Source organism: Giraffa tippelskirchi, chromosome 8, assembly GCF_054371585.1.
Source record: "Giraffa tippelskirchi isolate mGirTip1 chromosome 8, T2T-mGirTip1v1.2.pri, whole genome shotgun sequence".
Classification (NCBI taxonomy): Eukaryota; Metazoa; Chordata; class Mammalia; order Artiodactyla; family Giraffidae; genus Giraffa; species Giraffa tippelskirchi.
The window spans coordinates 107,354,209-107,367,278 of NC_137282.1; the positions used below are offsets into that span (position 1 = coordinate 107,354,209).

The 13,070-nt window shown below is 42.2% G+C and overlaps 1 long non-coding RNA gene across 1 annotated transcript; it reads left to right on the top strand.

Moving 5' to 3' along the window:
* Positions 1 to 729: 729 nt before the first annotated feature.
* On the top strand, positions 730 to 3,858 carry LOC145516792 (uncharacterized). The gene is made up of 2 exons (XR_014061770.1): positions 730 to 783; positions 1,601 to 3,858. It is a non-coding gene; the product is annotated as an uncharacterized LOC145516792 (long non-coding RNA).
* Positions 3,859 to 13,070: the final 9,212 nt, after the last annotated feature.

Genomic DNA, 13,070 nt, shown 5'->3' on the forward strand with positions numbered 1-13,070 from the left:
TCAGAAATGGCACCATGTCATCTTCAGTCTCTTCCCCTGGGCCTTTCATGCCGGGAACTTGGAAAGAAATAGAGGCCAAGGATGTCCTTGAGTAGCAAGGATAAAGAGAATGGATCTTGTTTCTTTAATTTACCTTTAAAGGTTTGTGTAAAGGAGTGAAAACACAGACCCTGACTTTGCTACTCTTCTCTGTGAGTATCTAAGTCCCTACCAGAAATATAACGCTGAGAATAGTATTTCCACATATTTATAACTTCTTTATGATGAACTACCATGATTTTCCTTTCCCTCAAAGCTGGTAAAGTTGCAGTTCTACCTCAGAAACTGTGAGGAGATCAAATTTGGCCTTTAAATAAACTAATTTGAAAGGTTTATAAAAATATTAGAGTCTTTAAAAAAAGGAATAGGGGGACTTGAATATCCCAAAGTGTGAAAATGCCACATTTTTACACTCAAATGATTCAAAATAGATGAACAGAATGCTTCCAAACTTTCCAAAAATATGCACCTTCAGGCAATTAAAAAAAATCAATCTAAAGGGTCATTTATTTCAAGAACCTAAGAGCTCAATTTAGCACTCCAGTGAGCCCCCACAGCTGACTGGATCTGGGAGACCAGGGCTGAAGAAAGGTCATTCACACTCCTCCCTAACTCCTTAATGATATGTTTAGCCAGGCTAAATTTAGACCTGTCGGAAGCTTTTGATTCAGTTAATCATAAGGTGTCAGTGACAAGACTGTGGTCAATGGCAAGCGGGGGCTGAGTTCCTTTTGAAGTCAGTTGGTGAGTTCATTCCTGGAAGGAGGGGGGTCCATAGGTAGTCATGAAGAACTGCTTATGATTCATATGCATCTCCTGGGAGGTCTCTTCCCTCTTCCCTATTTACCTAACATGGGCAGATGACCCTGGGAACCATCAGTGGAGGCAACAGGATCTTAATGACCCTCAACTAATTATCGTCTTTTCTGCTGATCCATTCAAACTGTCTTATCCTTTGACTTGGCTCACAGTTATTTTGGTTTGGGCAGGAAGTAGCTGGCTTCAAGTCAACCTGGATAGGCTGAGGTTGTGATCTTTAGTCAAAGGAAATGCTTTAAGGATGTCAGAGGTGGATCTGCATCAGAGTTATTCAGGGATGGAGGTTGAGTGATAGGTCTTTTAACAGGTGCTTTCGTATGGACAAGAAAAGTCTTTTTTCTTAGGTTCTGAGATGTGTGTGCCTACACCAACTTCCAGAAAAAGAACAGTTACAATTAGCTTGCCCTCTGGTTCACAGAAGTTTCACCACAGTAATATCCATCCTTTTCTTAACTTTGCCAAATTTTACAGGGGAATTTCATTACCCATTATTCACTAAAGAAAATTTCTTTAGCTCTATGAATTTTGGGTACCAGTTAGCTCAAATGCTTTTCACCCACTCAAGGTTTAACATCCTCCATAAAACTATCTATAGAAAAGAAGACATGAATGTTCTACTCAAGAACTCAACAGCCTGAGTGAGGGGGCAGAATATCTAGTACTGTAATTTACTAGATTAAAACAAATTCTGATGCTATGAGAGAACTCAGAGCTAATCTGTTATCATCAATTCATTTTACAGAATGGGATAGCAAGGCTTAACTTTCCTCAATGGATATAATAATTCAGTGGAACCAGAAAACTTCCACAGAGCAAGAAATCTAATATTATCTTTCTAATCTCTATTGATCACTCATGGTCCTACCATGAGTCCAAAAGTGTGGAGGACAGGAGGAAGATGAGAGGGATAGGTAAGAGACAAGTAAAGGGTGAAAATTTTTGATGAGAAAAACAAAGTCAATAAGTCAGAGGCTTCCTGTTATCGCCATGTCATCACCCTCTTCTTCCCAACTATTTTTATGTTCTAATTGGCCTCCTCAGATAAACCAAATAACAGCAAGTCTCACTGAATATCCTTGGTCACCCATATCTAAGGGACAAAAAGAAGCAGAAACAAGTATACCTAAGTGAACCCCATTTTCCAGCTTTGGGATTATCTATGCCTCAATGGTTAATACTGCAACTGTGGATTTTAAAGGCTCATTTCAATCATTGGACAGTCATCTACTGAACAACATCTGCCATATGATGAGAATCTGCTGCACACTCTATGGGACATGAATATGAAGATGTACTCTAGCCTCTAGGAATTTAAAGAAAAGAAAAATATTCCTCCTGGTTGCAAAATTCTAAGATTGACATTTCAGATTAACAATTATAACACGGCGAGGAATCAGATAGGATCCCTGAGAGATTCAACCTAAATGTTACAAGAGCCCAGAGAAAAAGTCAGTCATTTCCAAGAGGCAGGAGCCAAGAAATCATCAAAGATGTGGCATCTTGTGCTGGAGTTGGAAGACAGAAAAAACTTAACCAGTAAGAGGACCTTGAGGAACGGCCTTCCTTGAAAAAAAGGAAATTGCACAAAGGTACAAGAATCAAATATCTATTTGAGAGACAGTAAGTAGGCCAGTTTGGCTAAAGCATGGGACAGATTAATGAACGGATATATTAATACAGCTGGAAAGTTTTGGTGAAAGCCAAATTGCAGAGAATGAGCTAGAAATGTTTGTCTAAATTCTCTAGGTGATAGACACTGAAATTTTTCAGAGGACTGACCTTTAGGCAGATTAATTGGGCCATAATGAATTGGAGTGAATGACATTGGAGAAAGAATTGCCTTCTTTTGATGATCTGAATGAGAGGTACTTGCTGTGAGAATGGAAGTGAAGTGAAGTCACTCAGTCATGTCTGACTCTTTGCGACCCTGTGGACTGTATCCTCTCAGGTTCCTCCATCCATGGGATTTTCCAGGCAAGAATACTGGAGTGGGTTGCCATTTCCTTCTCCAGGGGATCTTCCCGACCCAGGGATTGAACCCGGGTCTCCCACATTGCAGGCAGACACTTTACCGTCTGAGCCACCAGGAAAGCCCTAAGAGAATAGAATGGAAAGGAGGTGGATTCACTAGGCATTAAGAATGCCGAAAGGGCAGGAATAATTTGGTGTGAAAGTTGAAGGAGCTTTTCCTAGGAGTTTTGTGATGAAAACAAAATTCCCTCATACCAAATAGATATCTAAAAGCATGAGATTTTGAATATACCGTTGAGATGATATCACCATTGCCCAAAGCTTGTTGAATGATTTTGCTTGTTGTAGGTTGAGGATATTTGTGAGATTTAAAAAAATTGTATTGTCTCTTCTATGTCTTTTTATGGCTTAGAAAGATAAGAATAACCAAGCAGACATCAGATATCACATATCTCAGACTGAAGAAGAGAGAGACAGTCTCATAATCTCCCTCCTGTTGTGTAAATACAATAACTGTATAGTGGTGGATGGACCCATGATTGTTGAATATAAAGGAGACTGTCCAAATCAATAATTATGCTTTACCATGTCCTTCCTGTAGTCAAAACTATGCTCCCATCCTCATTCATTTTTATATCAGAGATTCCTTTTAAAACTTGACATTACTGAACTGGTAAGAATTTGTCTGTGGAGGAGCCTCTATTAATAAAAATGTAATCTCATTCACTGAGCAGACTCCATCACCTAGTCAGATGCTAAAGGACTTGGGGACAAATAATAATAGCCCTTTCATCTTACTTAGCTGCTAATGCAGACACATTGCAGACCATCTTTTTCACGCAGTCTTCACTGACAAACTAGAAGCAGCCTGACTCCTTGTCATTTTTAGTGTGCTCTCTATCGGATTTGGATTTTATTCTTTCACTTACACTTTCTTCTACCTGCCCCTTTGCCCACCTTAGCAAACATTTAGTGAGCACTTGGTGTATGTCCAGCACTGGGCCAAGTGATGTAGATACAAAAAGAAAAGACAACAATCCTTTGCTTTGTGAAAATATTAGTGTAAGGCATTCATCTGTCTTGTGGAATACCTCACCTTGAAGACAGCAGCCATCTCTACCTAAATCTGATGTCATCTGTACACTTGTGCTGCAAAGCAGTTAAGGATGCTACCTGAAGAGTCCTAGGATAAGAGGGATTCTGTGCCAGCTGGGCTACATACGAGCTGGGAAAGTGGTGAGTTATTTAAACCTTCTGAGCCTCAGTTTCCCCTTTATAAAATAGATGTGATAATACTAAGTGTACCTATCCCACAAGGTGGGTTTTGCTAAGAACTGAATGAGACAGTTAATGCAAGGAGTTTAGATAGCACCTGTTGTACACTAAAAAGCACTGGATAAAAATGATCATTAATAGTATTAATATCTGACCTGTGATCGGTCTGCAAATGACCACCAGTAGCTGAGGTCATTTCCTCAGGTCACTCACTTCCTGAGGTTACACTCCTTTCAACAGTGAAGAATACACTTAAAGACTTGCTGGTACTTCTCAGTAAGGTCTAGAAAGCAATGCCCATTTCAGTTGGCATGTCACAGGAACAATTCTTCTTTTGCCTCTATGTTTTCCGTTTTATTTCTCTCATTTTCTTACACCAGAAATTTTTCCTCTGCTCCTGACACTCATTCCCTATTTAAAGACACAGTCTTCAGTCTGTGAAGCCAGCAATTCTCTGCCAGTGCTCTCAGCACCCAGGTCTGTGGAACCAATGGCCTGATCTGCAGCAAGAAAGGAATAAAACTACTGCCGTATCGTCCAAAGGGAGTACCTGATGTGCAGGGAAGGTTCCAGGATCGAGTCTCCCAGTGAGGAGTGAGCAACAGAAACCGTGGAAGGCAAACAAAACAAAAATGTGTTCTTCATGCAGACATGCCGAGCCATGCAAAATGAAGCAGAGGAAAGAAGGAATTGAAAGAGAAAACTATAGTGGGGATAGGGTAGGAATGCCTTTTAAGTCAAAGATCTTGCTTTCCTTTCCATATTCTCTGAGACTCTAGTTCATTGCTTAGATGAATTTATGGCTGTTTTCAACATTTGTAGGAAGCACGACAAAGAGCTGGACTCTGGTTGCCAGGCAGGCTACAATCCCAGGAGGTCTCATTAATTAAGGTAAGGCTGATGGGTTATCTGGGAGTGTCCGATACCCCACTCATGAACTTCTCCAAACCAGGGCAGGTTGCTCCTAACACAATTTTCAAGGTGATTCTGACTTTCTTCATTGTTCCTCACCCCCTCCCTCGACTTCCTCCTAGGCATTTCCAGCCTAGTTACCCCCACATGCCAGGGAAGGCACGATCTCCTTCAAACACCATCTCCGCTTCTCAAACATCATCTGCAGAAACAAATTTAGCCTTACACATTACATCACCACCTTGCTGCAGATGACAGACCCAGACAACTATCTCCCTCATGGGCCAAGGTGATCCGGGCAGCCTGGGGCACCCGTCTGTCCAAATTGGAAGGGGGCAGAGCTTCTTGCTGAGCAGACGCTCTTAAGCCCCAGCAGATCTAGGAATTCTATTTTATTTCTTTTTTCTTTTTTTTTTTGCCTTTAAACATGCAGATTGGAATATCAGACCTAGAAGTTTGCCGAGCCGCACAATTTATGCTAGTTCATTACCTCCTGCTACACTCCACGGCTTTGTAACGGAAATTGGCTCTGATTTCTGAGATGGGCATTACATCATGGTCTTCTTTTAGCACATTATGTCATCCCTGCTGAGAGGCATTATCTAGGGTTGGCTCAGCAGTAGTGATTTTTGTGGGCCGACTGCAGTGTTCCCAAAGAGCTGCTGGGAACCACAGATTGAAATCTGAAACATTTATCTTCTAAAAAGCTGAAAAGGAGGAAAGATGTTCACATCGTACCCCATTTATTTCCCTTAACCCTCTCCTCTCTCAGTTCCTTTGAGAGTACAGCACAGCAAATGCCAGAGATCAATGTGCGGAGCCTATACAGGGAGGATCATCTTGAAATAACTGCTGCTAGAGGTACCTGAAATATTCCTTTCATCAAGGGCTGATACACCTGATATTTGTCATGATTCTATCTCAAGGGGTGCTACAAAACCCCCTAAAAGGAATCACCCTGCACACTTACATTGATAACATAGAGCATCCTGCCTAATTCCTGGGTTATTTAAGAATCCCCCCCTATGATCTGTTTATGAATATGTGTAAATGAAAACTATATACAAGCACATACGTATGCTTATCCTCCTGACCATGTTGCAGCCACAAAGGCAAACCTCTAGAAGATTTGTATTAGAAATAATTTTTATGCAGGGAACTGAGCTGATATTATCTCTTCTCACTTCAACCATGAAATTAGAAGCCCATTTTGTATCTCTCCATCGTAGGCAGGATTAGAAACCATTGCACAGAGGGAATAGATAGGTGCTTTCAGGATAAAGCAAAGATCTTCCCCAAACCCCAGAGAATCCCAATACCTCCCTCATCACAAAAGCATAATTATGAAAAAAAAGAAAAGTCTCTAAATACCAAAAGGAAATGGGATACATTCAACCATGACTAAATTACAATTTCCCTCTTATATACCAACTAATGAGATTCACTGGGTGGGGAGTAACTGCTGGGAGAGGGGTTAGGAGGCAGGTTACAATAGTCCCTTCCCCAACCCAGGGTGCTTCATTTCTCTTCCACCGATATTTTCTATAGTAAATATGGTTGCACTCTCAGTTACTTTTTGTGGCTCTCAAATGGTAGCCACAGCCAAACAAGTAACTTTACAATTAAAGTAGAAGCAGTTAAACCTATCATTTGCACCAGCCCAAGAGCCTTGCTTCTACTTCTACCCTAAATGATCTTTCCTGTTCTTTAATAATGTCCTCCCCTCACCCCCAGGGTGAGGATCATAAAACAAGATGGTGGTCTTCATCCAGGGCACGGCCACATGAGCCCTCTGAGTGTTGCGACAGGGGTTGGGACACTTGGCCCCACACTCATGGTCTAGAAACTTCCTGGTGACATTAGAGCAAACAATGGATAGCCCCTCTTCAGTACCTCTTCCTTCATGTTTCATGTCCATTTCCATTTGTTCCTTTTCTCCTAGAAGGGATCGTGTGAAGATTGATGGTATGAGCCACAAAGAACTCCGAGGCTTTCAGATGGACAAGTGCTTTATAAAATAGCATTATTTATCAGCTAAGGACATTTGTAAGAATCCTCTTCCCCTTCCCCTTCCTTCCTTTTGTCCCTTCATCTCTACCCCTCCCCCTTAGCTCTAGGAATTTATTATCTGAAGGCCAAAATACTTTATTAATAACTACCTGTGCCACTCGGGGTACTGAAAGGAAACTATATATACCCTTGACTTAACTCGTTCCAACTCTTTTACTGCAGCCAAAATAACTGCCACACCATTTAAAAATTCCACTCGAAAAGCAAGTAGCCTTCAACACATTAAGCTGATTTTCATCTAAGTTGTAAAACATTAAATGACCAGAACTTCAATCCAATAATAAAATTACCTGGCCCAATCATCCCCTTTCCCTTTGCAGGAGGCAAGAACATGGATTCATAAGACCTGAAGGATGTGTGCCTGCCTCGAAATGTTGGCTGGCTGGCCACCAGCTTCTGAAGGCACAGTGGGGAAGGGGCGGAGCATGACTCCTCCTCCTTCCTCCAGAGCCCTGTGTGTCCCAGCAGGTTTGCCCAATCCTGAACACACACACACACACACACACACACACACACACACACACACACACACACAAAAGTGTTCAGGATGCCCAGAAGCCCTCAGTCCACTCCCAAACCAGGTCAACTGTGGAAGAATCAGTGGATGCTTGGCTCCGTACAGCGCAACCACTGGCCATGATACTCTATGCAGGGACATCCTACCTTCTACCCTCTTACAGAGAAGAAAAAGCAAGCCCCAAATCTGTAGGTAGTGTCTAAGAGTAAGTAAACAGTGGGGATCAGATTTCACAGTGAGAAATCAACTATTCCCTAATGATACACCAAAATAAAGGTGGAGAGCAGGGCCAGCCAAGTCAGAATGGGGAGCTCATGGACCCAGCTCCTCACTGGCTCTTGACAGTACCGTCAAACCCTGGCTTGGAGCGAGAAGGGAGTTCTGGCCTGGCCTCAGCCTCCTTTGCCAGCTGCTTTGGCACCAGTCACTATGCTTAGGGGGCTGGCAGAATGGGACAAACCATCCGGACCTCCCAGGCTCTCCTGGGCAGAAGGCACATTGGAGAACTGGCATAGCCTCTCCTGACAAGAATCCCTATCAGCACCACCTAATAATGTGTAAGAAAATGGACCTTTGTTTTATCATGAAGGTCCTGATCCTGCCGTTTCCCAGCAATGCCAAGATACCCACTGTCCTCACCACTAGCTCTCTGGGTGCCACCCCAGAGTCCCACTGCCAGTCCCTTGGGGACCCGTGGCATTGTCTCCCACCACAGGGCTTTTCCTATTTCTCAGAGCAAGTCCATTAACACAGCACCTCAAGACCTGTCTTCTCAAAAACACCACCATAAAAACCTCTTTTCTATAAATGTAAGCATGTCATGAAGACACAGACTACATAAGCATCAAGAATTACAGTTCAGACTCATAAAGGTTAGAGAGATCTGCCTTCTCCAGCTTTGGAAAGAACTCATGGAGTTCCCTCACAATGCAACATGCAAGTCCAGAACATTTCCATACAGAATCCTCCTTAGCTTCTGGGAAGTTTACATTGCCTTCACTTGTATTTCTAGTCCAAGCTAAGGACCCTGTATTTTTCTTAAAGAAAAATTTTTCCTTCTCAGATACTAAGTTTCTACACCACATTTCCTTCATGATCTGAGAGGTGTCTCTTGTTTGCTGTTGTTGTTATTTAGTCACTAAGTCATGTCCAACTCTTTGCGACCCCATGGACTAGAGCCCACCAGGTTCCTCTGTCCATGGGATTTCCCAGGCAAGAATACTAGAATGGGTTACTATTTCTTTCCCCAAGGGATCTTCCTGACTCAAGGATCAAACCCGAGTCTCTTGCCATCTCCTTTACTGGCAGGTAGATTTCTTTACCACTGTTCAGTTCAGTTCAGTCGCTCAGTCGTGTCCGACTCTCTGCAACCCCATGAATTGCAGCACACCAGGCCTCTCTGTCCATCACCAACTCCCGGAGTCTACCCAAACCCATGTTCATCGAGTCGGTGATGCCATCCAACCATCTCATCCTCTGTTGTCCCCTTCTCCTCCCGCCCCCAATCCTACCCAGCATTAGGGTCTTTTCCAATGAGTCAACCCTTCGCATGAGGTGGCCAAAGTATTGGAGTTTCAGCTTCAACATCAGACCTTCCAATGAACACCCAGGATTGATCCCTTTTAGGATGGATTGATTGGATCTCCTTGCAGTCCAAGGGACTCTCAAGAGTCTTCTCCAACACCACAGTTCAAAAGCATCAATTCTGCGGCACTCAGCTTTCTTCACCGTCCAGCTCTCACATGCATACATGACCACTGGAAAAACCATAGCCTTGACTAGACGGACTTTTGTTGGCAAAGTAATGTCTCTGCTTTTAAACATGCTATCTAGGTTGGCCATAACCTTCCTTCCAAGGAGTAAGCGTCTTTTAATTTCATGGCTGCAATCACCATCAGCAGTGATTTTGGAGCCCAAAAAAGTAAAGTCTGACACTGTTTCCACTGTTTCCCCATCTACTTGCCATGAACTGATGGGACCAGATGCCATGATCTTAGTTTTCTGAACGGTGAGCTTTAGGACAACTTTTTCACTCTCCTCCTTCACCTTCATCAAGAGGCCCTTTAGTTCTTCTTCACTTTCTGCCATAAGGGTGGTGTCATCCGTATATCTGAGGTTATTGATATTTCTCCCGGCAATCTTGATTCCAGCTTGTGTTTCTTCCAGCCCAGCGTTTCTCATGATGTACTCTGCATATAAGTTAAATAAGCAGGGTGACAATATACAGCCTTGACGTACTCCTTTTCCTATTTGGAACCAGTCTGTTGTTCCATGTCCAGTTCTAACTGTTGCTTCCTGACCTGCATACAGGTTTCTCAAGAGGCAGGTCAGATGGTCTGGTATTCCCATCTCTTTCAGAATTTTCCACAGTTTATTGTGATCCACACAGTCAAAGGCTTTGGCATAGTCAATAAAGCAGAAATAGATGTTTTTCTGGAACTCTCTTGCTTTTTCGATGATCCAGCGGATATTGGCAATTTGATCTCTGGTTCCTCTGCCTTTTCTAAAACCAGCTTAAACATCTGGAAGTTCATGGTTCACGTATTGCTGAAGCCTGGCTTGGAGAATTTTTAGCATTACTTTACCATTGAATCACCCCTTAATAAAAGTAATAGATTCTCATTAATCCTGAACAATAGAATTAAGTAGACTCTATTCATTCATTCAGCAAATACCTACAGAGCAGAGACAGGTATTTACCAATTATGGTAAAAAGTGTTGTGGGGATGAATCAGACATGGATTCAGCTTTTCAGGCATAGGCAAGACAGCAGACGAGCTATATTAATAAGTATGTGATAGAGACAACTAGTTTTTAACCCAAATTTCCTCTCTTATTTCCTGGATACACAACAGATATATTTCCCAGCTTCCTCTGCTGTTAGTTGTGGCATGTACTTGAGCCCTGGTCAATAAAAAACTGGGTAGAAATAATATGCACCATTTCCAATACTGCACCTGTGAGATCCTGCACGCTCCCTCCTCCAGGCAGGTTGGAATGGCAAGACCACTAAACCCTGGAAGTCAGTTGTTAAAGATGGCAGAGCCTCAGACACCCTGAGTTCCTGGTTGCTCACTTGGAAGAAAGCTGCCCCTATGGTCTATTCATACTGTTCAGAATGCCAGAAGAATTGTGGCCAGAGGTTTGTGACACTGCACAGAAGGTGGTGATCAAGACCGTTCCCAAGAAAAAGAAATGCAAAAAGCCAAAATGGTTGTCTGAGGGGGCCTTACAGATAGCTGAGTAAAGGAGAGAAGCTACAGGCAAAGGAGACAAGGAAAGATAAACCCATCTGAATTCGGACTTTTGAAGAATAGCAAGGAGAGATAAGAAAGCCTTCCTCAGTGATCAGTGCAAAGAAATAGAGGGAAACAATAGGAAAGACCAGAGATCTCTTCAAGAAAATTAAAGATACCAAGGGAAATTTTCATTCAAAGATGGGCACAATAAAGAACAAAAACAGTATGGACCTAACAGAAGTAGAAGAAATTAAGAAGAGGTGGCAAGAATACACAGAAGAACTATACAAAAAAGATCTTCATGGCCCAGATAATCACGATGGTGTGATCACTCACCTAGAGCCAGACATCCCGGAATTGGAAGTCAAGTGGGCCTCAGGGAGTATCACTATAAACAAAGCTAGTGGAGGTGATGGAATTCCAGTTGAGCTATTACATATCCTAAAAGATGATGCTATGAAAGTGCTGCACTCAATATGCCAGCAAATTTGGGAAACTCAGCAGTGGCCACAGGACTCTAAAAGGTCAGTTTTCATTCCAATCCCAAAGAAAGGCAATGCCAAAGAATGCTCAAACTACCGCACAATTGCACTCATCACACACACTAGCAAAGTAATGCTCAAAATTCTCCAAGCAAGGCTACAACAGTACATGAATTGAGAACTTCCAGATGTTCAAGCTGGATTTAGAAAAGGCAGAGGAACCAGAGATCAAATTGCCCACATCAACTGCATCATAGAAAAAGCAAGAGAATTTCAGAAAAACATCTACTTCTGCTTTATTGACCATGCCAAAGCCTTTGACTGTGGATCACCACAAACTATGGAAAGTTCTGAAAGAGATAGGAATACCAGACCACCCTACCTGCCTCCTGAGAAATCTGTATGCAGGTCAAGAAGCAACAGTTAAACTGGACATACAACAATGGACTGGTTCAATATTGGGAATGGAGTAGGTCAAGGCTGTATATTGCCACCTTGCTTACTTAACTTATATGCAGTGTACATCATGCAAAATGCCAGGCTGGATGAAGTACAAACTGGAATCAGGATTGCTGGGAGAAATATCAATAACTTCAGATATGCAGATGACATGACCCTTATGGTGGAAAGCAAAGAGGAACTGAAGAACCTCTTGATGAAAGTGAAAGAGGAAAGTGAAAAAACTGGCTTAAAACCCAACATTCAAAAACCGAAGATCATGGCATCTGGCCCCATCACTTCATGGCAAACAGACTATTTTCTTGGACTCCAAAATCATGGCAGGTGATAGAGTGCAGATACAGACTGAAGCCATGAAATTAAAAGATATTTGCTTCTTGGAAGAAAAGCTATGATTAACCTAGACAGCATATTAAAAAGCAGAGATATTACTTTGCCAACAAAGATCCATCTAGTCAAAGCTATGTTTTTTCCAACAGTCATGTATGGATGTGAGAGTTGGACCATAAAGAAAGCTGAGCGCTGAAGAATTGGTGCTTTTGAACTGTGGTATTGGAGAAGACTCTTGAGAGTCGCTTGGACTGCAAGGAAGTCAAACCAGTCAATCCTGAATATTCATTGGAAGGACTGATGTTGAGGCTGAAGCCCCAATACTTTGGCCACCTGATGCGAAGAACTGGCTCATTGGAAAAGACTGATGCTGGGAAAGATTGAAGGAAGGAGGAGAAGGGGATGACAGAGAATGAAATGGTTGGATGGCATCACTGACCCGATGGACATGAGTTTGAGCAAGCCGGGGGATTTGGTGATAGGCAGGGAAGCCTGGTGTGCTGCGGTCATGGGATCGCAAAGAACCAGACACAACTTAGCAACTAAACTGAACTGATGGTCCATTCATGTTCAGGACTGGTACAAGAGCAAGACTTACACTTCTGCTGTATGTATCATGATGAGGTCTATTTACAACAGTGGTCAGGTTGCTCTAATATAAGTGTTGAAATGATTTACTGAAATGGAAAGATTCTCAGTGTATGTATGATGGTAGAATAAGTCAAAAAACTATTACAGTGTGATACCACTTTTTAAAAGATTGTGTTTAAAAATGTATATACATACACATAAGAAACTTCTAGAGATATATATAGCAATGTTTAAGTATCTATCTCTGGATGGTGGTGGTATAGCATGGCTTATCTACATTTCCTAATATGAAATATGACTGTATGATCAAAAAATCAAAGCTATGTTTAACATTAAAAAGGAAAGTGTGTCTTAAGATGTAAACAC